Source organism: Mchenga conophoros, linkage group LG10 (genome assembly GCF_057382185.1).
Source record: "Mchenga conophoros isolate Kocher_MC1m ecotype Shallow Benthic linkage group LG10, M_conophoros_male_GT1.1, whole genome shotgun sequence".
Taxonomy (NCBI): Eukaryota; Metazoa; Chordata; class Actinopteri; order Cichliformes; family Cichlidae; genus Mchenga; species Mchenga conophoros.
In genome coordinates this window covers 23,807,579-23,829,222 of record NC_140535.1, presented here as the reverse complement: position 1 = coordinate 23,829,222, position 21,644 = coordinate 23,807,579, and the positions used below count along the sequence as shown (strand labels likewise).

General features: G+C 39.4%; 1 protein-coding gene and 1 long non-coding RNA gene across 2 annotated transcripts in view; both read left to right on the top strand.

Moving 5' to 3' along the window:
• The window catches only part of kctd16b (potassium channel tetramerization domain containing 16b), a 109,947-nt gene that overhangs the window by 12,074 nt on the left and 76,229 nt on the right, over positions 1-21,644 (top strand). The gene's annotated exons all lie outside the window — the stretch shown is intronic.
• Positions 470-8,955, top strand: LOC146565998 (uncharacterized). The gene is made up of 2 exons (XR_014894178.1): positions 470-4,314; positions 4,616-8,955. It is a non-coding gene; the product is annotated as an uncharacterized LOC146565998 (long non-coding RNA).

Here is a 21,644-nt window from a genome sequence, read left to right as displayed (position 1 = left end):
CCTCTGAAAGCAGACCAACAGTCGCGATCCTGATCTTTGAGGATGCTGACGAGCTGCCAGTTCAGTCAGTCTAGAAGTATTCAGTGTTCTGCAAGTTCAACTAAAACAGGTGCTAAGATTGATATGAATACATCGATTGCAGCTTTATGGCTAGGAAATGTGCATCTATTGGTGACTGTGGATAGAAGAAGTATAAGGATACAATGAGATGGATGCTAATCTCTGAAACTGCTCTTAGTGGATCATGTTTGTCATTAAATTATAGTTTTATTCTTACACTTCCCTCTAATCCCCCCTTTACGGATTCCCTTTAAGTTGTTGTTTTGAAACAGATATGTTATTGATCTTGTCAATTTTTTGCCTTTAAGTTCCTTGAATTTTAAAAAAACTTAAAGAAGTTTCTTTATTCAGAGAAAACCTCAAGAATCAGACGATCCCATTTGAGCAAGCATTTGGCTATGGTGGGAAGGAAAAACCCCCTTTAACAGGAAGAAACCTCTAAGTAGAACGAGGCACAGAAAGGGATGTGAGAAAGGGGGCAGCCATCTGCTGTAACTAGTTGGGGTGATGGAAGTGAGACAAAAGACACACTGTGGAAGAAAGTGTCGAGGAGGGAAATTATTTTACTGCTATTGGTAAATAATTGTCATTGCATTAATAATATAATTTGCAGCATGGATATTGCATTCAGGGGTTGAACAGTGTGTCTTTCAGAAAGGCTAAAAGTCACAGGCTGACAGGAAACAGGCTTGCAGAGAGTTTGCACAAGCAGGAAGTTATTTTAAGCAACAGTATGATCATTGCTTTAACAATGTAACAGATAGCTTTAAGAAGGCCTTAAGATGCTTATGCACACAGTTATTATGTTTGGTAGAGGTTCTTGATTAAAACATTTATTTAGTAAAAGTCATATCCATAGTTTCAGTTCGATTATTACATATACGAGAGTGGTTTCTGTCTCTCTGTCTGGTGAGGGGTCAGGAGCTAGTCGCGAGGTGAAACAGGGTGCAATTGTGGTTAGCACACAGACGCAGACACACACACACACTCAGTTAGAGAATCATTTATAGGTGAAAGTTTAATCATGTTTTGCTGATGTTGCAAAGAGCAGTTTGTCGCAGAACTGCTGCGAGCATCCGGCAGTGACAGGAAGCACCTGTTGTGAAGATAGGAGACAATTGTTCTTTTAAACTGTGTCAAAAGTCGTTGTGGTTTTGATTTGATCTATGTATAAAATGTGTCTGTGACGTATGAAGGGGCGTCAGTAAACAAACCCTGATGCTATAAAATATCTGTTCATGCTTTGATTAAGTCGAGGACTACTGGCTGTCTGCGTACAGAGTGTCTTCCCACGCGTGTATTCATTAAAATCATCGTTTGACTTCACCCGGCCGGACCAGTGTGGTTATTCTTCGATCACCTCTTGTACCCTTCCTCGATACTGAATCTTAACATTTGGGGGCTCGTCCGGTTGTTGGGGAAGGTGAGTTGGAGGTTTAGATGGAGAAATTTGGTGGTCTTGGGTGGTCTGACGGGCAGACATGAATTCCAGTGGTCTAAGTGAGTGGGCATAAGCCGGCTTATCCAAAAGGTAAGGCACTACCTGTTGAATTATTTCCAAAGTGTGCCAAATTGGACATGATAAAATTTAAGTCTACTCACTGAAGTTACTGGTGGGTGTCTGTTTTGATTTTGATGAAAAATCTCATGAGTTGAAGCAGTTAGAGTTCTGCTAAGAAGAAAGAAGAAATGAAAGCAGTAAAGTCTGCTAAAGCAGTTAGAGTCTGCCAGGAAAAGTTTAAATACTGGGTTGAAGTCCCAAAGAAATTGAGTTAGAGTCTCAAGTAGTTAAATACTGGGTTGAAGTCCCAAAGAAATTGAGTTAGAGTCTCAAGTAGTTAAATACTGGGTTGAAGTCCCAAAGAAATTGAGTTAGAGTCTCAAGTAGTTTGGTAGGGAATTGGTTATTGTGTTGGTTAGAGTCCAAATTTGGTCATAAGAGTGGACCTGAGCGGTCATTTTGTGAGTTGGAGTCTCCATTTGACCACTAGGTTGCACCTGCCTCAGTTATACACTTGTTTCGGGTGTTGATTGTTGTTTCAAAGTATTATAAATTATTCTAGAACGGCAGTTCGAGTCTGCTAGGAAGCGCAGAGCCCGGAGGTTATGCTCCCTCCTTGTCGTGGACGCGCGACATTGACCTCTCGGCGAAGAGGGATAGTTCAGTGTGGCTTAGCTGTGGGGTACAGGGCATCCCGGAATTAAGCTAGGAGTTAGAGTCTCCTTACCGTTTGCAACGGTACCTGCGCTTTTTTGGACAGGAGAAGTTGGTCTTCGGGCGTGTAACTTTAACTTAACACTTCGGGGTAAGCCTTGGCTGTGAAATGCCAAAAATAAAGCTTCAGGCAAAGTTTGGGTTGGTTGACGCTTTTAAATTGAGTTAGGGATTTTAGAAATGAGGCCAGAAACAGTTAAAGTCTTGATACTGGTTAATTAGTGGGCGGTTGTTTTAAATTTGTCTAAATTGGTTAGGCGCTAAAGCTGACAGATCTGACAGTAGTTGTAAATATAAGACGTCTTTGTAATAAGAGATCTCTGTGTGAAAGGAGTCTGAGGCAATGCTGCTGCTATTTTTAGACGGTGTGTGTGAGTGAAAATGCAAATGAGTAAGCAGTGAACTGTTTAAGCCACAGTTGGTTTTACAAATACTGCTGCAAACATTGTAGAGTGTGTTTAAAATGCCATTTATGTTTAGCAAAGGACTATAAATAAAGTTTTGAGTTGCCGTAGGGGATGCATAGTAACTGACTGAGTTTGGATGTAGATATATAAATAGATTGAGTGCACTGTATATACTTAAGACTAACACATCACTTTCAGTAGTAACTTTTCTCCAGCATTAGTTGCTGGTGGGTTTTATTTTTTCAATCTCTTGTGTGTGCGGTGAGAATTAATGGAGGTTTCAATTTTTTGTTTGTTTGTTTTTTACTTGCTCTTTTTGATTATGACAAGCATGTCTAAAATACTCTTAGGAAAGTGTGTTGAGTTATATTCCTTAACTCTAGTCACAGTTTAAGTGTGAATGCGGTGACTAGAAGGTTTTGAATGATGAATAAAGGTGTGAGAGGTATTTCTTTGGTGATGTAAAGTAGGATGTTTTAAAGTTTGAAAGTGTTTTTAATTTAAGAGATGCATGAGTGATGTTATAAGAGTTTAGTTTATTTAAAAGGTGTGTGTGAGAGGATTATGAAATCATTGTGTGAATGATGCTACATTTTAGGTCAAAAGTTAGTAGAATTACAGAGGGTTTGTAGATTGTAAATACAAAATAAGTTTGATTAGCCTGGAGAAACAGCAAAGCAGCTTGAGCTGCTCTGAGCAGCTGCGTGCTGTGTGTGTGTAACAGGAAATGGTGTGGGTGACAGGAAGTTTGCATGCCCATATAAGGTGACGAGTGAGCACCCAGAGAGAGAAACAGATGAGTTAAACTCTAGGCAGATAAAGCGAATGGAGGTTTTGTGAAAAGAAATGAAAAGGATATTAATTGTATGTTTTAGTGTGTCAACACAGATTACAGATAAATGAAGGTGGACTTCTCTCAACCTGGAATTTTGAGTACGGCGCCAAAACCACTAGAGTAGCATAATTGGGAGAAAACGGGCCAGATTTTGGCTTAAAATTTTACAGCTTGACCTCGCACTTGTCCCCATCCTGAGAAGAAGCTCAAAGGACAGTTAATCTCCTGATGAAGACCGACAGAACATCGTGGACTTCAAGAATTGACAGCAGCCAAAAGACAGTGCAACTGAAACCACACTGACGACACCAGCAGCAGCATGACAGGAACCACGAGGTGGAAACATGTACTGTAAATTACAGGCTGGGCAGTTGAACAGTGGGATAATGAACGGTGGTAAAGCACTGGACACTGATTGTCAGATTTGCCATGCTTGGAGTAATCTTGAAAGGGACGAGTGAAAGGATCATCAGACAAGAAGAAACCACGTGATGAAACATGCACGGTGGACAGCAGGCTGGTAAGAACAGTGTGACATGACTGTTTAAAGGCACTGAATGTGGTATTTTGCCAGGCTGGGACTTGATCCAAAAGGAAAATACTGAAGAGAAACAGAGAAGAAACAGACTGTGTTTGCTGGAATTCAAGACAACAAAAGGACACTGAGAGAAGAGGACAGTGACCAGTGAGAGGTGAAGCAGGACGAGTTCGACTGTGAGAATACAGGGTGTAATTGGACTGAAAGTGAAGCTTGAACTCATGATGGTTTAGAGATGTCCACCGTCACAAACAAAGAGGTAAACAAGAATGGAAAACACACATAGACAAAGTGTTACATGTGAAATTATTTCTGGAAAGGATCAGAAGTGAGATAGTTTTGAATTAAGAAATCAGAGAAAAGATGCATGAATTAAACTTGACTATAACATATAGAGGCAATGAAGAAAGCAGCTTACACTTACTGAACATTAACAAAATACATAGGAAAAGCAATGAAGACCTGCTTACACGTATATACATGACATAAGTTGGGACCTCTGACCAGAGAGAGGGAAAAGGGTAGTTTAAGTACATATGATAATAATGAAAATGTCTCAGTTGTGTTTCTATAGGGGCGAAACAGATCTGGATCAATTTTCCACGTGCAGCGGTCGGAAGAGACCTGTAGGTTAACTTGACTGGACATGCCAAGGCAAGTTTCTGGTTGAATTGTTTACAGCGCCATGTCTCCATAAACCTGACAAGTGGGCCCTAGCTTGTGGCTGAGGAGCAGGAATAAGGTGGGAACTTAAAATTTGGGTTAGCAAATTTGGGAAAGAAACTGACGGCTTAAGTGGAGAATTGTGCAGGAGTCTGACACACTGCAAAAGCAACATATGCAAATTCACATACACAAGCAGAAAATGCATTAACCTTATGAAGACAAGACAAGCTCATCAAGATTAATGCATAAATAGAGATTAAACCTGGCTAAGAACACAAACATAGGCAATGAAGAACAGCTTGCTATCTTGTATGAATGATACAAGGGTGTGAATGTTTAATAAAATACATTTGAGTTTGTAATTGAGGAATAGAATAAGCCATATGACAAAGGGAGTTATGAAAACGAAAAAGGGATTAAAGTAGTTTTAAAAAAGAGTGACTTAGGAGTGCTCTCGTACTGAGTGATCAATACTAGTGATCACTGTTGGAAGAAATACAATGATTTAATGAGTTGGGAATGTTTAAACATATGTTTCTGTGTTACAGCTTCTTGAGAGATGATTCAGTATGCAAATTAGCTGGAGTGTGTGGTGACGAAAGAACTTCCTGAGTGTGTGTGTGACTGTGACTTTCAGGAAGAGGAAGCATAGCAGAGACGAGAAGTGCAGATTGGGGTAGGAAATTTATAGTTTAGTGATATGTTGTTGTAAGGGGGTTTTATGCTGAATTGAAGTATGTTATAGAGCATAAGGGGGTGATTTTTGTTTGCAAATTGTGTGGTTTTAATGAGACTTTTGGTGTATTGAGGAGGTGAAATTATGTGGTGGCAAGATTTGTGTGTTTAAGGTTGTTGTGGTGATGGGTTGATTCTGTCAGGTAGGTTGTTGTTGGTGTTTTTGTTTTAAATAGAGGGAGTTTTAGGAAACATGGACATGTCTAAAATTGGGCCCATTATTTTGTAACAGTGCACTTAAAGACAACCTGTCAGGTGATTTTGTTTTGTTCTTATGAGCTAACAATCAGCTCTATTTTTCATTTCTGTTTTAAGCAGGCCTGCAACAGTGAATAACGGCGCTGAAAATTCTCGGGAGGAGCAAATATTAGGGGGCTTCCCAGATTACAATTGGCTGAGGAGAAAGCTACCTGGGGACTGATCAAGGTCGTAAGTCCCTGTAAAAAGGATTTTATGCGAGTCAATCCAGTCCAAAAGCATAAAGAAATATTTTCCTATGGAAAATAAAAAATGACTGAGCTCATTTTGCTGAGGGTGGAGTATCTGATCGTGCGGGAGGCTCCACTATCAGCAAATATATGGTGTGACTGCATGTGAGTGAATGTGAGACTGTATGTGAGTAAGGATGAATTAATGTGGATAAACAATTTGCTTTTACCAGAAAAATTTTTGTTTTGTTGACTGGGGTTAGATTATGGGATTATAGTATATTGTTGAGAGAAGGCCAAATGCTAAAGGGGAAATATTTTTGATGTAACTCAAGTTACCATTAATTGTAGAAACACATGACTGATAACTGTTCTGTTTTAAGTTTATTTTTATGACATAGATTGGATCATGAGTGGGGAAAACTGAGCGTTTTAAGTTTTGTATAGTATCTTGACACATGAAATGTATCAAGATAAAGGGGGGTTTAGGGTTTAATAATTTAATTGTTTAATAATTTAGGATCATTTCAGGACCTTTTGGGTTTTTGATCATTTGGATATGGTAAAACTGAAACTGTTATTTTTAAGTTAAGGTTAAAGGATTAAAAGTGAACTTGTCACGGTTTGCGAGGCAAGCCGTGTGGAGTTGTAGAAAAGGACCCAAAAGGCGGCAGCTCTGGTGCAGGTGAATATTTATTTACAACGGTGGGCACAAAACAGCACTGGTGGAAAAACAAGAAACCGGAAACCTAAACTGGGTAAGCTAATAACACAAACCAGAAACGAGACGCAGGGAGACCGAGGGGAAACAACACAGACGAACCAGCAATTACCATAACAGAAGACACAACTTAAATACACCCAGAGAACACAGGGGATACTGATAAACATAACGAGACAGGGCAGGAGTGAACACAACATTACGCATACTGACGAGAGACTGTCAAAGTAAAACAGGAAGTACACAGAGGTTCAGACAGGAGGAGAGAAAGCACGGGGAGAACACAGACATAACAGGCTGGGGGAAACATGGAATAAACACAAAGAGAGACGAGAGCTCATAAATACACAGAGGGGCACAAGGGGGTAAGAGTCACAAAGGGAAAAAAACACTTAGGGAACACCACAACAGGACACCTCAGAAAACCTGGCCTAAATAAGGAACGAAAATACAAGGAACCAAGAATACTGGGCCAACATGGCCCAGGACCATGACAGAACTGAATCCTGTTTAGAAGATACAATGCCGGTTTTTCAAAGCTGTGAATAAATCTTAGAGGGAAAACTAGTGAGGGTTGAAGGAGTAGAACAGCTTTGATTTCTTTTTGATTTCTAGAAGTAGTGGTTATAATGTAGGCTTACACATACAGATATTATATAGGAGGTATTTTTAGGATAAAAGGGGGAGCTTATAAATAGAAATGATTTTTATACATATTGCATTTTGTGCTTTTAAAGGAGTTGTGGCTCAAATTTGTCTCTGGAGGGTCACGAGCCTTTGGCTAGCGCTATGATTAGCCAATCTACTGTGAGGATAATATGAGTTCATGAAGGATTGCACACGCTTACAGACACAGAGTTAAGAAACACACATGACAGTATTGATTCCAGGCAAAAGGCCTTAAATTCATTTAGCTTTTAACTGAACTTAAAGAAGGACCATAGAGGAAGGAAAGCATATATTTTGGTTAAGTCTGATAAATTAGAATTAGAAGGTATTGTTACATTAAAAGGAGCAAAATGAAATAAAAAGGCTATACCAAAATGGGTTATAACATAGGAAATGTGAGGTTAAAATGAAGTTAACACATAGGAGTTGTTTCAAGGCAGCATTTACCTATGATGAAATGTATACAGGAGTAATTGCTTATATGCTTAAACTTAATTGATTAAAGTGGTTGTTTTCTTTTAGAGTAGAGGAACTTGCAGCAGCGACAATTTGTGCACAGGAGGTTGATGATCAGATAAGGGAAAATAGAGCGAGCAACCGGACGTGAAACCAGCGCTTAAAAGAATTTTAAAGTGATGAGTAACGTTGAAGAGTATACATAAATACAAGTCAATAAGTTAAGAAGATAATTAGGATCAGGCTTTTGATTAAAGAGTCCCAGATAGGATAAGTTAGGGAGATGCAAGAAAAGGTGTTTTGTTTCCTTTGCAGAAGATCTCGGCGACCACAGGAGGGGCGAGGATCCTGGAGATCTCGAGGTTCGAGACCACCAGAGAAGGGTCTGCGTGAGGACACAATGTATTGTGACCTCTGGTTTTCCAGAGGTCAAAAGGGGGAGTGTCGAGGAGGGAAATTATTTTACTGCTATTGGTAAATAATTGTCATTGCATTAATAATATAATTTGCAGCATGGATATTGCATTCAGGGGTTGAACAGTGTGTCTTTCAGAAAGGCTAAAAGTCACAGGCTGACAGGAAACAGGCTTGCAGAGAGTTTGCACAAGCAGGAAGTTATTTTAAGCAACAGTATGATCATTGCTTTAACAATGTAACAGATAGCTTTAAGAAGGCCTTAAGATGCTTATGCACACAGTTATTATGTTTGGTAGAGGTTCTTGATTAAAACATTTATTTAGTAAAAGTCATATCCATAGTTTCAGTTCGATTATTACATATACGAGAGTGGTTTCTGTCTCTCTGTCTGGTGAGGGGTCAGGAGCTAGTCGCGAGGTGAAACAGGGTGCAATTGTGGTTAGCACACAGACGCAGACACACACACACACTCAGTTAGAGAATCATTTATAGGTGAAAGTTTAATCATGTTTTGCTGATGTTGCAAAGAGCAGTTTGTCGCAGAACTGCTGCGAGCATCCGGCAGTGACAGGAAGCACCTGTTGTGAAGATAGGAGACAATTGTTCTTTTAAACTGTGTCAAAAGTCGTTGTGGTTTTGATTTGATCTATGTATAAAATGTGTCTGTGACGTATGAAGGGGCGTCAGTAAACAAACCCTGATGCTATAAAATATCTGTTCATGCTTTGATTAAGTCGAGGACTACTGGCTGTCTGCGTACAGAGTGTCTTCCCACGCGTGTATTCATTAAAATCATCGTTTGACTTCACCCGGCCGGACCAGTGTGGTTATTCTTCGATCACCTCTTGTACCCTTCCTCGATACTGAATCTTAACAAAAGCCAAAGATTAATGATAACTAATGATTAAAAGCAGAGTGAAGTAGAAACACTCAGTGCATCCTAGGAAGCCCATATCAGACAAGATCTATTGCAGGTAATCTGAGCCACCACTAACTATATGTTTTATTAAAAAGGAAAGTTTCTGGCCTAATCTTAAAACTGAAGAGGGTGTCTATCTTCTAAATACAGACTTGGAGCTGGTTCCTCATAGGAGGCATCTAGAAGGCTGCAGACTCTGCTTCTCATTCTACTTTTAAATATCCTTGGAACCACAAGTAAGCTATCAGTCTAAGAGCAAAGAGCTCTATTTGTGTGATATGGTACAATGAGGTATTTAAGATGGGGCCTGATTATTATTGATTAATTATTGATGGATTTAAACAAACATTTACCTTCATAAGTTGGAGTTAAATGAAGGGGGTTGTAATGTGGCACTTTCTGAGTCCCGTCCAAGGTGCTTCATCTTTTTAATTCATCAGCACCTGCATTCAGCTCCATCAGGAAGAAAACTTCACAAAGAAACCTCACAGTTTGATCATGTTTGGAACCATTTCTTATTCTGTTGTGCCTCATTAGAATCACACATTGTCGCTCACACAGCAGTGGTCCACATCCCGTTTGAGCATATGGTCATACCCTTGTAATTTCATTCCTCGGTGCTTTATATCTTCCTGGGGCAGAATGACAGTGCCATTTCATTTAGAAGCAGCAACGAAGTCTTTATGTGTATTAAGATAGCTAGAGGCACTGGTGTAGTAACTCCAGAGGAAATTATCTCTGGCAGAAATTGCAAAGGTAACTTGTGATACCAGCCGAATGTGTCTTGGTCTTAGAAAAGGCTTTGTTTCAAATTTCCTTCCTTTACCACTGAGAGAAAAGATGCAAATAATTGTCAAATGTCGTTATCCTGAATGTGCTAGAGCCCAAAAGAGGAGAAATAATTAATCTCAAGCCATTACAGTTACATCTTAAACAGATACCTGAAACCATAAGTCATGGAGCTTCCAGAGAAGAGTGTCTGGGCACTTTTACAGTTGTGAATGTCTTAAAGGAGTATATACTATATTTAAGCAGTTAAACACTTTTAGCAGGCAGTACCACTGTTAAGGATTATTCCAAACTTCTACACTGTGTCTCATTAGTAATCCCTCTTTGTCATGTCAGGGTACTCAGCTGCTTGCTAGAGCATACTGTCATCGCCATTTCATTCCTAAGTATCTGTGAAGCTCCCTGTCCATTAAAACACACACACATGCTGTAAGCATATGCATGGCATGCATGCACACATGATCCCTCCTCCCCTCGCACACGCTCGAAGGTTAACTTTATATAAACAGCTCACAGATGAAAAATGGCTCTCATTAGAGAAAAGATTATAAATCAGACCGCTCACTTAAACACAGTGTATCAACAGATACCGGCAATCTTTTCACTGTTGTGTAGCGTACCTACTGCCTATTAATTTCAGCCAGAATGAATTTTGTGCAATGCTTCATTACAAAGTAACACCTACCATGCACACAAATTATTAGACATACCATGCTGAACCTTAAGCCACCTCATCGCCTAACATTTCTGCTGTAATCTGTTTTCTTTGCTTTCATCTGTAGCTCCCTTTTAAGACTGAGGGGGATTTACAGGGTAAATATATCACACTGAGATCAGAGTTCATACCTGAACACAGTTGCACCTCTCTCTCTCTTCTCTAGAAAGCAGAACTTTCAGCTTGTTTACATGCACATGCCTTCATAGGCTGCAGCCTATTTGTCTCATCTGTGTGGGACCTAACTAGAACTAACATGTATACATTCGTATATATATATCTATATATATATATAGATATATATATATATATAACCCCGACTTACGAAATTAATTCGTTCCCGAGGGTCTTTCATAAGTCGAAAATCGTCGAAGTCGAAGCACCCATCGCGCCTTTTGAGTGAGGCGATGCTGAACAATAGGCTAATTGATAACTAGAATAACAATACGTCATTCAAGTGGAACAGCAAAGCGCAATTACGAAAGCCAAGGGGTTGTCACATGATTCGGAAGGCTTTGTGGGCATTGTGGGCTCGGCCAATCAGAGCCAGTGGATTTTGTAACATGGGCATTTTGCCGTAACACGGGCAACAATATTGCCATTCAGTGCGTTCGTAACTTGAATTTTTCGTTTAATGCGGTATTCTTAAGTCGGGCTTCCACTGTATATGTGTGAATAAAAACAAAAAGACCACTGAATAATCACTTCTTGGGTTTTTGGTTAGCTTTGCCTGATCAAAGTCCAGTGAAAATGAACAGGTGTTTTTCGACTGATAGTTAGGAGGATTTTTAGAAAACCAAAGCGTCCACTGTAATCCCATCTAGCCCACAGTCTTGTTTACTATTCATGCTATAATGAATTACTGAGAGCTGTTCACAGTAGACTGCCCAGTCCGTGGCAGTCCAAAACAGGTCCCTGGCTGTTTGTTTGAAAAAGTAATGGTTTGCTACTGAGAGCCCTATGTACACATACAACCTGTGTAATGGTCTCCTAACTGCACAAGCCAGTATTACCTGTGTGTAGAAGATGATTTTCTGTCTGTGAACCTGTGTGATTATGGTCTGCAGACAGGAGGTCTGTTGATAAATTGGTTTTGTGGGACAACAGCAACCGCATCAAAGTGCAAACATCCCACAGCACATATGCACAAATGCATGCAAGTACACACTCGCACAGACTATATAGATAAGATCAGACAGCATTCTGGCCCAGAGACACATTGTTTACTACTAGATTAACCTGGCCAAAGCTTTAGAGGGATTAGTAAGCAGTGTGCGCCTTTACAAAAGTCAACACAACCAAGGCACCAACGCTAACAAAAGTCCAATCTGCAGACCTGTCTTTGTGTCTGCATGCAAGTGCCAGCCATACCAGGGACTGATATGATCTCAGGACTGCAGCAGGCTCATTTGTACATGAACATGCTTGTGTGTGCTGGGATGAGAAACAAGCAAATGGAGCAAGACAATTATCTACATCCATCACTTCAGAAACTCATTTAGTCAATTAAAACTGTTACAGGCTGACATTTAGGTGCAATGATCCCATTTTAATAATTAAGACTGTCATGCACACACACACAAACACGCGCACACACAGAAATACACATACACACGCACACACTAAGCTGTTAAAATGGTAGGATCAGAGCAATAATGTAGTTGTCTCATAATATAATGACATGTCCTTGTTGAAGCGCAAATCTCATTCATCCTGATTAGGAGTGTGTGTGTGTTATATTTTCTTGTGAGTGTGTGTGTGTGTGTGTGTGTGTGTGTGAGGTGTAACAGGGGACACTAGCCTTTTCAGAGTTCACTCCCCTGTTTTCGTGTGACACTCGAAAACAAATGTCACTCTGCCTTCTGTTATCAGACATCATTCGCCCTTTGCAGATGCTCTTCTTTGTTCTACTTCTTAACTTCACCAAGCCTCACTTCTCTTTCACGGATGAATACACGATGAATACGTGATCAGCTATGCTTTGTTTCTTTTTTCAGCTAAAAAACATTGTGCGGCTGGAGAGATGTGCCACAATGCTCAAACCAACCAATCAAAATTAGACTCAAAAACAGACAAACGCTAAAGAAAAATATTTATATGAAATTGGCAACCATTAATCCAAAAATGAATATTTAAAATAACTATTCAATTTACTTTTGAACTTACAATCTCTTTAAAAATGTTTTGTTTTTTATCGTGTGTGTGATTTTGGGTAGTATGCTAGTGTTAATACCTTCTCAAGGCCTTTGGAGGACTTTGCCTTGTTTGGATTTTTGATTTCCAGCTCCTGTTTACTGGTCAGGTGGTTTGTGTTCTCACTGTAACACTTAGGGCATCGTAATTCTGTGCTGTTAAGCACACCACATGGGCCATCTGGATATTTGTTAATAAAGTTTTCAGTGCAACAGAATATTCTATGTATATTATATAAGCAACTCTTTTGATGATTAAATTACAAAAAAATGCATTTGTAATCAGTTACAGCTACCGAGATGGGATACATCTAAAAATATTCTAATTACCTCTTATAAAAAAATGTGTACAATATTTGTAGACTAAACCAGTCATCTTGTTGCACTGCATGCTTTTGTTCTGCAGGAATACCTTCATTTATATTTGCGGACAACGTGGGTTAGCAAAGTTACTATAATGAACTTGAATGCAACACCATGAAGAGGGGGATTCATTCACATTAGCACAGTTCAATTCATTTTGTAGTAAGCACAAAATGTAGCACTGTTTTTGACAAGTTCTTTTCTATTTTCCTTTTTCAAAATTTCAACCACTTTTTGTCTGCCAGTCCAATCACTTTGCAACCAGTGAACGAGGCCAGGCTGCCGGCACTGTCGTTCCTTGGAATTCAATAACGTTTTCCCTTTTCAAATCGGTCCGATGTGGACTGTGATGAAAATGTAGTCCACATTAAAATGCTTGCTCATTACATTCAAAACTGCGTAACTAGTAATCTGTGATGTACAGCTACATGCAATGCCCTCCTTCCAAACACTGATAACTTGAACTAAATACATTTTTTAAAAAGGGGAACCAAAACAGAAAAAGGGACAGCAGAGAAACAAACACATGATGGCTAATCAGAGCACAGCTAACTTTCCAGTAATGGTTTCAGTATATGTCTGCTGCATTACAAAGTTTTCTGTTTTTAGCAGTTTTACAGCTAACGTTATTGCAAACTATCAATGGATGCTTAGATATGGCTCAGTGGCAACACAGAAATATGCTTTGGAATGAAATCTACAAGTGGGCGTTGAGCATATAGGGCACAAGCATATTTTTCTCTGTTTTTTGTTTGTCTTCTCAGGTCTCACCTTCCTCTTCCATATTTCCTGCTGCTTTAAGGATTTGATTCTGAGCCAGTCATACAGATCAGATAGGTTTCAGTTTTCTCCCGAGCATTTAAAACATTGTGGTGTTGTGGTGAGAGCACAGCCTCCTCTCTTCCGTAAACAATCTGCAACTGCTTGTTTTACTGATTCCAAACATTAGACCTGAAGTGAACAGAGTGATATAGCTGCCAGTGTTGCAGCTGCCGACAGATGTTTTTTTTTTAAATTCAGGGTTGAGCTTCTGTCTCATTGTGTAGTCATTTCGCTTATTAGCCTTCGTCTCTCTATTTCCCTCCCTGCATTTCCCCCACCCACGATGGGAGTGTTTGGTAGGTGCTTGAGACCTTTGTTGTTTGCTGACTATATTCCCGTCTGTATTTGCTTCTCCTTAGCCCCCTTCATCCTGCAAGAAATGGGTTTAGCTGTGATTTCATCCTCTCTTTCTGGAAGAATTGCTGCCATTTCTTTCTATTCTCTGTCCTTATCATTATTGCTCTTTGCTTCACTTTTTCGTTCCAAGTGCCCGAGGAATAAAATCAGGGGCAGAGAAAACAACAGTCCTGTTGGTCCTTTTCATTCTGCGGTGTTTTATTTTCTGCTCCTCTCCCACTGACTCAAGCTTTTTATTTCTTTATTTCTTCAGTAGATTCTCAAACCCTTTCTAATGCTTACTACCACCAAAGAAATATAGGTAGAGACTAACAACAACCAACAGGAATGACAATACAGTAGCCCAGTTACGTTAAGGATGAAAAGATGCACTTCTTGGTCTCTTGCGCCTCTTACATTAATCACATGTAGCATAAATACTAAAGAAAACTTTCAAAGGTCAGATCAAAAAGGGTGGGTAGGACTGAGTTGGTTGTAAGGGAGGCTGGGTCCATCTTCCTGCTCTCAATTGTGAGCAAGTGTTGCCCAGGTGTGTGAAGAGAAAGTCAAGGAAAAGGTCAAAGTTTTTAAGAAATCCATAGGCCTCTTTTGAAACTTTGTTTCAGTTGTTCCTGTTATACTATAGCTTGCATGCATACTAAGACACCGTCCACTGAAAAATGACATGAACACATGAAGTGATCTTATAATATGGTGATGTATAATGTGTGACAATCCTGAAAAAAATTGACCCCAGTCTGCCTTTTATCTTTAACTTTTCACATGGCAGAGGCAACAGTGACTTAAATCATGAATAGTGACGTTTAGATGATTTAGATCTTAAATCCACACAGAAATACACACACTGCTTACAGAACTGGTACGGGACAAGACCCATCTTGCATCTCAACAGATTCATCAGTTTAAATCAGTGCAGTTGAAGCAAACTATGCATGTAGTCTATATGCCCTTTTCCCCGCCCATGTCCTTCAGGTCTTCCTGGGTAATCCTGATGTGTTTCCAGGTCAGATGGGGGTATTTAATCCCGCTATAATTTTTTAGGTCTTCTATCAGGTGGATGTGCGCAGACGCTCACAGTCCAATCATAATGTGGCTTCAGCAGTCACCTCAAGGTGACACTCACATTAACAATTTAGTGTTTCCAATTAACTGCATGTCTTTGGACTGTTGGAGAAAGCCAGAGTACCCAGGGAGAACTCACGCAAAAAGGGGGAGAACATGCAAACTACACACAGAAAGACCCTGGCTTGATGGTGGAATTGAGTCTGATATTCATCTCTGACTGACGCTTGCATTTCGAAGCTGCATTTGCTCCTAGCACAACGCAACTGAATCTCTGAATATCTGTCTGGACTGTTGAGTTGCACTTTTGTTAATGTAGGCATCATGTTCTGATAGTTAAAAAAACAAGAGAGTGAGAAAGAAAATAATTCCCGTTATGCTGCATTTTTTAGACGTTTCTGTTGTCACGGTCCCTAAATCCATCCCTAAACTGCTTCAGTTCAACAAACATTTAATAATGAAGGCTTGATTGCTTACAAAGCACAAACACAAACAAGGGAGATGGGGGGGAAAAACAAACAAAAGAAGACCATGAGCCAGCCACACAATAGAGTCCATCTTCTCCCCTAAACTAATATTAGTAAGATAAACTAATCAAACTAAAAAACTGCCAGTAACTCCCAACTCAGCTCGTAATTCATAAATAGAAACCGGAGAAGCAGCAGAAGGATACCAGTGCTGTTAGAGGTGATGGAGGGACTGAGGCGTCAACTGCTAACTGCATGCTCTGTCTTTTCTGGCTTTATATGTGTAGCACTGAGGCTTCTGCAGCCAATCAGAAGTACGGATAAATTAGAGGAGAGAGCAGGATGAGAGACAAGGAAGATAGAAACACAATGGAAGGGTAATAAATGTCTGTGCACAAGTATTTTAAAGCTCGGCGATGCTAAATCATTTTTTGCATTTTGGGTTTTTTTTGTTTTATTAAGTGAAAGTAATGAGAAAAAAAAAGCAATATTTGATTTCTTTTTAACAATTGGAATTTAATCTCATTTTTTGGACACTTAAATCATCAGATCATTGATGGAGGCTAAAAGAAAACTGGTAAAATGAATGTTGCTTCATTCAAACTATTTTATAATCATTGCTTTGGAGGCACACATTACAAATTGAAGATGCAATTGACTAACCAGCAAGGATATAGACGTATCTCAGCCTTGATTATAACGTGTATTAAAAGCATCAGGTGGCCTTGGAGCAACTTGGGTTTTTTAAAATCTCCCAGTTTTGGTGTTCCCTCTTTTTTCCCTAGTTAACATTTAGCCTTCAGTTGGTTTTCTTTGTGAAGTTTGCTTTTAAATCCAAGCGGTTTTGAACGGTTTGCTTTTGCATACCCATCCCTCCCATTCTGTTTCAGTGACAGTGATGTATTTTGGTCCTCCTGCTTACACAGATAGATGTGTCTCATATTGTAACCCTCATTCTTAAAAGGAAATTGTCAGCCTGTGTAATTGCATGTGTCTCTCTGTAACATAAAGTAAACAGCTGAAAGGAGATCGTGTCAGTCACATTTCTGGCATGTCAGTTTATATTGACTCTCCAGTTTTATGTTCAGCATGTATATATATGACCATATATGACATTCAGATATTGAAATGAAGACACCGCTATCCAAAAGTATCAACAAAATGGAGCACATTATGTTTTCTAGACACATATACTGCTGCTGAGACAGCATGTTTTCATAGCTTCAAAGGGCAATACACTGACTCTCATTCACTTCCTGCAGACTTACTAACATTACTGTAACTACAACTTGTTCAACTCTAGCATTACCTTAATCTTAACTTAACCTTAACCTTTCACTAAGCTTTTCCACAATGACATTCTATTAGGAATTTACAGTAGGTCCCCACAAGATAAGTAATGCGTGCCTGTCCACCCACCTGCGCGCGCACACACACACACACACACACACACACACACACACACACACACACACTCAAATGCTTACGGTAAGACAGGAATCCATTATCAGTATGGAGTAGCCGAGAGAGAATGTGAGTGATGTGGTATGAGTGGGTGGGGTGCTAATGTGAATGGATGCTTCTCATATATTGCGTGCAGCCACCAGTCAACTGAAGTGATGACTTTGTGCATTCACGCTGAGCGGAGGACTTCCTGTGATCAACTTGGTTATGGTGTGATGAATGCGAGTCAGAACGACTTCATTTTGGAGAGGCGAGGTACTGGAAGCCTCTGCGGCAGGATGTGATGGCTCTGTTTTTGAATTCAGCTAGGAGTAACTTTCACACTGATAGACTCACCGGAGGTTCTGGTGCAGCAATAATCAAAGTTCATGTCTGGTTTATTTTAAATTGCCGCACGCTGCTGTTGTCCACTCTGTTGTAACGTCGTTGAGTCTGTTTCTTCCAGCTTTTAGTGAATTTAAGTCTGTCACACCCCACATTTCAGGATCTGTGTTTGTTTGAAATGGAAACGGTTGTTTTATTTCATTTTAATGCACTAACAAATAACAGCATGTCAACAATTAACCTGTATACTTAAAAACTGGTGTTTCCTTCATATTCTTGCTGCAAAGACCACTTCTTTTGCATTTTCATTGATTGATCATTCTTTTTTTTTTTCAAGCATAAAAACAGCAATATTGAAATCGTAAAAAAAAGCCCTTACTAATGTCTGCAGTCTTCCTTATGGGCTGTGCACACAACTGCAGCAACCTCCATCAACAATGCAGGGCAGCTTGCCCAGGAGGAAAAAAACCTTCAAAAATGGTCTGTGAATCTGAATCACTCTTAATATTTCTTGTAAATGTTAATTTTATACTTGGGAAATGATTTAGAATAACTCTGGAACAGTGTTCTCCCAACTGTCTTTGGCTTTTGCGTCTAACAAACTCCAGTTGGGCAGTTCCCATATAAGTCTTTCTGAAAGGCCTCTCAACAGTGAATGAGCGAGTCAATCAGTCACTGCTACCCCTTAGTTTCTTCAGCTGGTGCAAACATTCGTCTAAGCCAGCCAATAATCTCTGTTTGCCCAGGAAATGTTTCTCGCGATTCCACGGCGTTATATGCACCATAAATTGTAAGGTCATGTGTTATGAAAGAGGTTATCTGATCTGGTATTATTAAGTGATATTTCCACTTCATGGCTGGCTTTCACTGCTGCTTCACGCGCTCATGGATCATCAGATAAGGCAGCGCTTTGACAGGCAAGCTATTGGCTGCCAGTGCCTCTGGAGACTCAGAGACTCCACAGCTCATGCTGGCAGCAGAAATGGCCCTCATGTATGCATAAACACACAGACACAAACATACACACGCACACAGATGCTCAGAAATACAGAAATGCATGCAGAAATACAGACACACAAACAAATAACTGCAGTGGCAGGTAATAACTTTATTACACTCAACCCATTTTCTTATTGTCTGCATAATGAACATATGAGTGGGGTGGTTCTGGCCAGTGGTTGAGAAGATCACGCAGTTTATGGATTGATCTTCTTCCCATGTGCTGAAGTGGCCTTCATATGGATAGTGAATACCAAACGGGTACCAGTTAGTCTAGGTCAGGCAAACACCACAGCATAGCTGACCGCTGCTGGTGCCTGAGCGGCCAGTGAACTGGTGAATGAGTGGAACATTTTCCCAAATAGTGCACACATATTACACTTTCCAATTTTAAAGAAAAAAGGTCATAGCCATGAGGTAGTTGCACTTATGGTGCAAAGGTATGTGAAAATGTGTATAAGAATTGTTACCAAATAACAACAATAACAACAAAAATAAGTATTAAAATTAGCTATAACCTCAAATTTAAAGATTTGGTGAGTGACAATCAAATGATTATTATTTAAGTGTTAATAAGATATTGTATAATATTTAAAGATGTGAATGGTGCAGCTTTTTCCTGATTCTGATCACTACCAATAACTTGGTTTTGGGTATCTGCCAGTGCCAGTGTTTAATTAAAAATCTGTATTCCTCAGCAGAAACTCGCTCTTTTAATGTTTTTAAGAAACCATTAAGTTAGACTTAAACAGCTTCCCTAAATTGGAAAAATTCCCAAACTAAATCTGTGGAATCTTTGGTATTTATTATTTGAATAATAAATGAAAATAGCCCCAGGTAAAAAAAAAAAAAAGTATTGCATCTGATTTATTTTCACAAGTATTATTTCAGATCAAAGTGAGAGTCATTAGATTACAAACTGCTACCAAGTGTAAAAAATGTATACGTAATTTTTAATGGCTAAACTGTACAAAGCAGCATATTTGTATTAATGATATATTCTAAAAAATGCAACTAACTAGGGATGAACCAGTGATGTGCTCAGAAAACTGAGAACTTCCCTGAGACCAGCTTGTGAACCAATATCCTAACCAAATATTACTAGTCTGTGCAAAATACTTTTCTGTACTAGACGAAAATTAAATAATAAAATAATCTAAAATTATACAATAATCTAAATTATTTAACAAAATAAAACCTTTCAAAACATCTTGCTGCTGTGGTGTGTAGCCCGTTGTGTTGGCAAATGCAATCTGTCATGTAACTGGACAAATGTGACCTTTAGAGTTTTGAGATGTGATCTGAAACTCAGATTTCCTGAAGCTTCACCAAGTTTGAAAGAAAAACTAACATTCATCAACACACTACTCTTAAGGACTTTTTGCAGATTTAGATTGTTTCTCCTCTTATTGTCAGAGGGCACATCACATGATCAAAGAACAAGTGGGACACTATGAAAAGACGAGATGAAAGAGCAAATGAGTCTTGTTTTCACCAGTGTTCTTTTTAAAGCAGTCTAAAAGCACCCAAAAGTAACTCTCAGTGTAGAATCTCTGAGAGAGAAATGACCTTGAGGTTTGCCTAAAAAACAAAAAGATTCTTCACAGTCTCTTTCAGGGTGGGGGCCTTTGAAGTCATGATTGTTCTGGCTGAAACATACTGGGTGTCTTTTGTACATTATGATACCAGTGCTGATGGCTCCAGGAAATGTCTGGTCCCAAATGGAATTCTCTGTTGAATTCAATTTATGTGTGTTCCAGCGTGCTCTGGGGACCACTAGCTTCACAGCATACTATACAGTGGAAAAGATATATAGCATGGATGTTTCATCCTGATTTCTGCAACACCCAGCCTGGGGCCCAGAGCTGAAATGAACAGGAAGAAGATTGCCTGGTGCATAAGTAAGAGTGCGGGTAGAAGGAGCTGTTGATGGAGTTCCCGCTTGTTTGTCATGTTTTTAATTCCCCTAATGTTATTTGTTATGACTTTTTCATGAGCTCACCATGATTAAAAGTATGAGCTTTGTGTTGACACAATGACAGCTTCAAAATGTGATCTGATAATATCAAAGCAGGAGCACAATCCAAGATTTCTTATTTTTAATCTTCACTTGGCAGCAATTATATAACTTTCATCATAGTCACACCAGATCCTCCATTATTTATGTGAATAAAAAAAAGGGAAAGAGACAGATATCGGACTGTGAGTGGATATTGTACCGGACAAACATAAAGAAATAGTGCAATATTTTATCTTGAATATGGTGTAATGCTTCATCCTGAAAGATGCTGCCGTGTTGAGTAAATTGTTAAGGGCAAAACAGAATGCAATTATGCCGTCTGACTGCATGGTTATATTTCCATTTTCAGCATGTTTCCTCACATGGAATTTGCAAGTGATTAAGTAGGCTATTTATTTCTCCGCTTGTCTCGCTTGTTTCATGAGTTAAAGAGGTTGTATGTGGGTTTTGTTCTTAGTCCCACAGTGTCCCTAATGCGCTGTTTGCTGTAGCCTTTCGCCTTATGTTATCAAGAAAGATGCAAGCTGTATTCACCTCTGTATTTAGTGATTGTATAATATCTGAACTAAAAGATTGGTTCAATTTATGATTTCTATGCAAACTTGATTTGCATAAAAGCACAAAATTACACCAGCCGCTTCCAACAACAGACACACTAATTTGCATGTTAGTACATGATTGGGTAAGTGCTGACCATCTGCCTGACATTAGAGGAGTGACTGGATGATTGCATTTGATGACAATTAGGACACACTAGAGTCTAGTGCCAAAAAAGACATGACCAAGATATTTTGTACAGTTACCCGAACATCTTGTCCAGAGTGCTCTCTTATGAGAGAGTCTACCATTATCAACACTAGGTGAGGGATAGTTAACTCAAAATGAAGCTGTCTTTTGCAGTGCCATCTAACTCCACTGTCTTTCTCTCACCACGATTTAAGAAAAAGTAGTTCTGACAAATGTGCACTGTGTCAGCCTTTGCATGTATCCTGCTTCTAAATTCT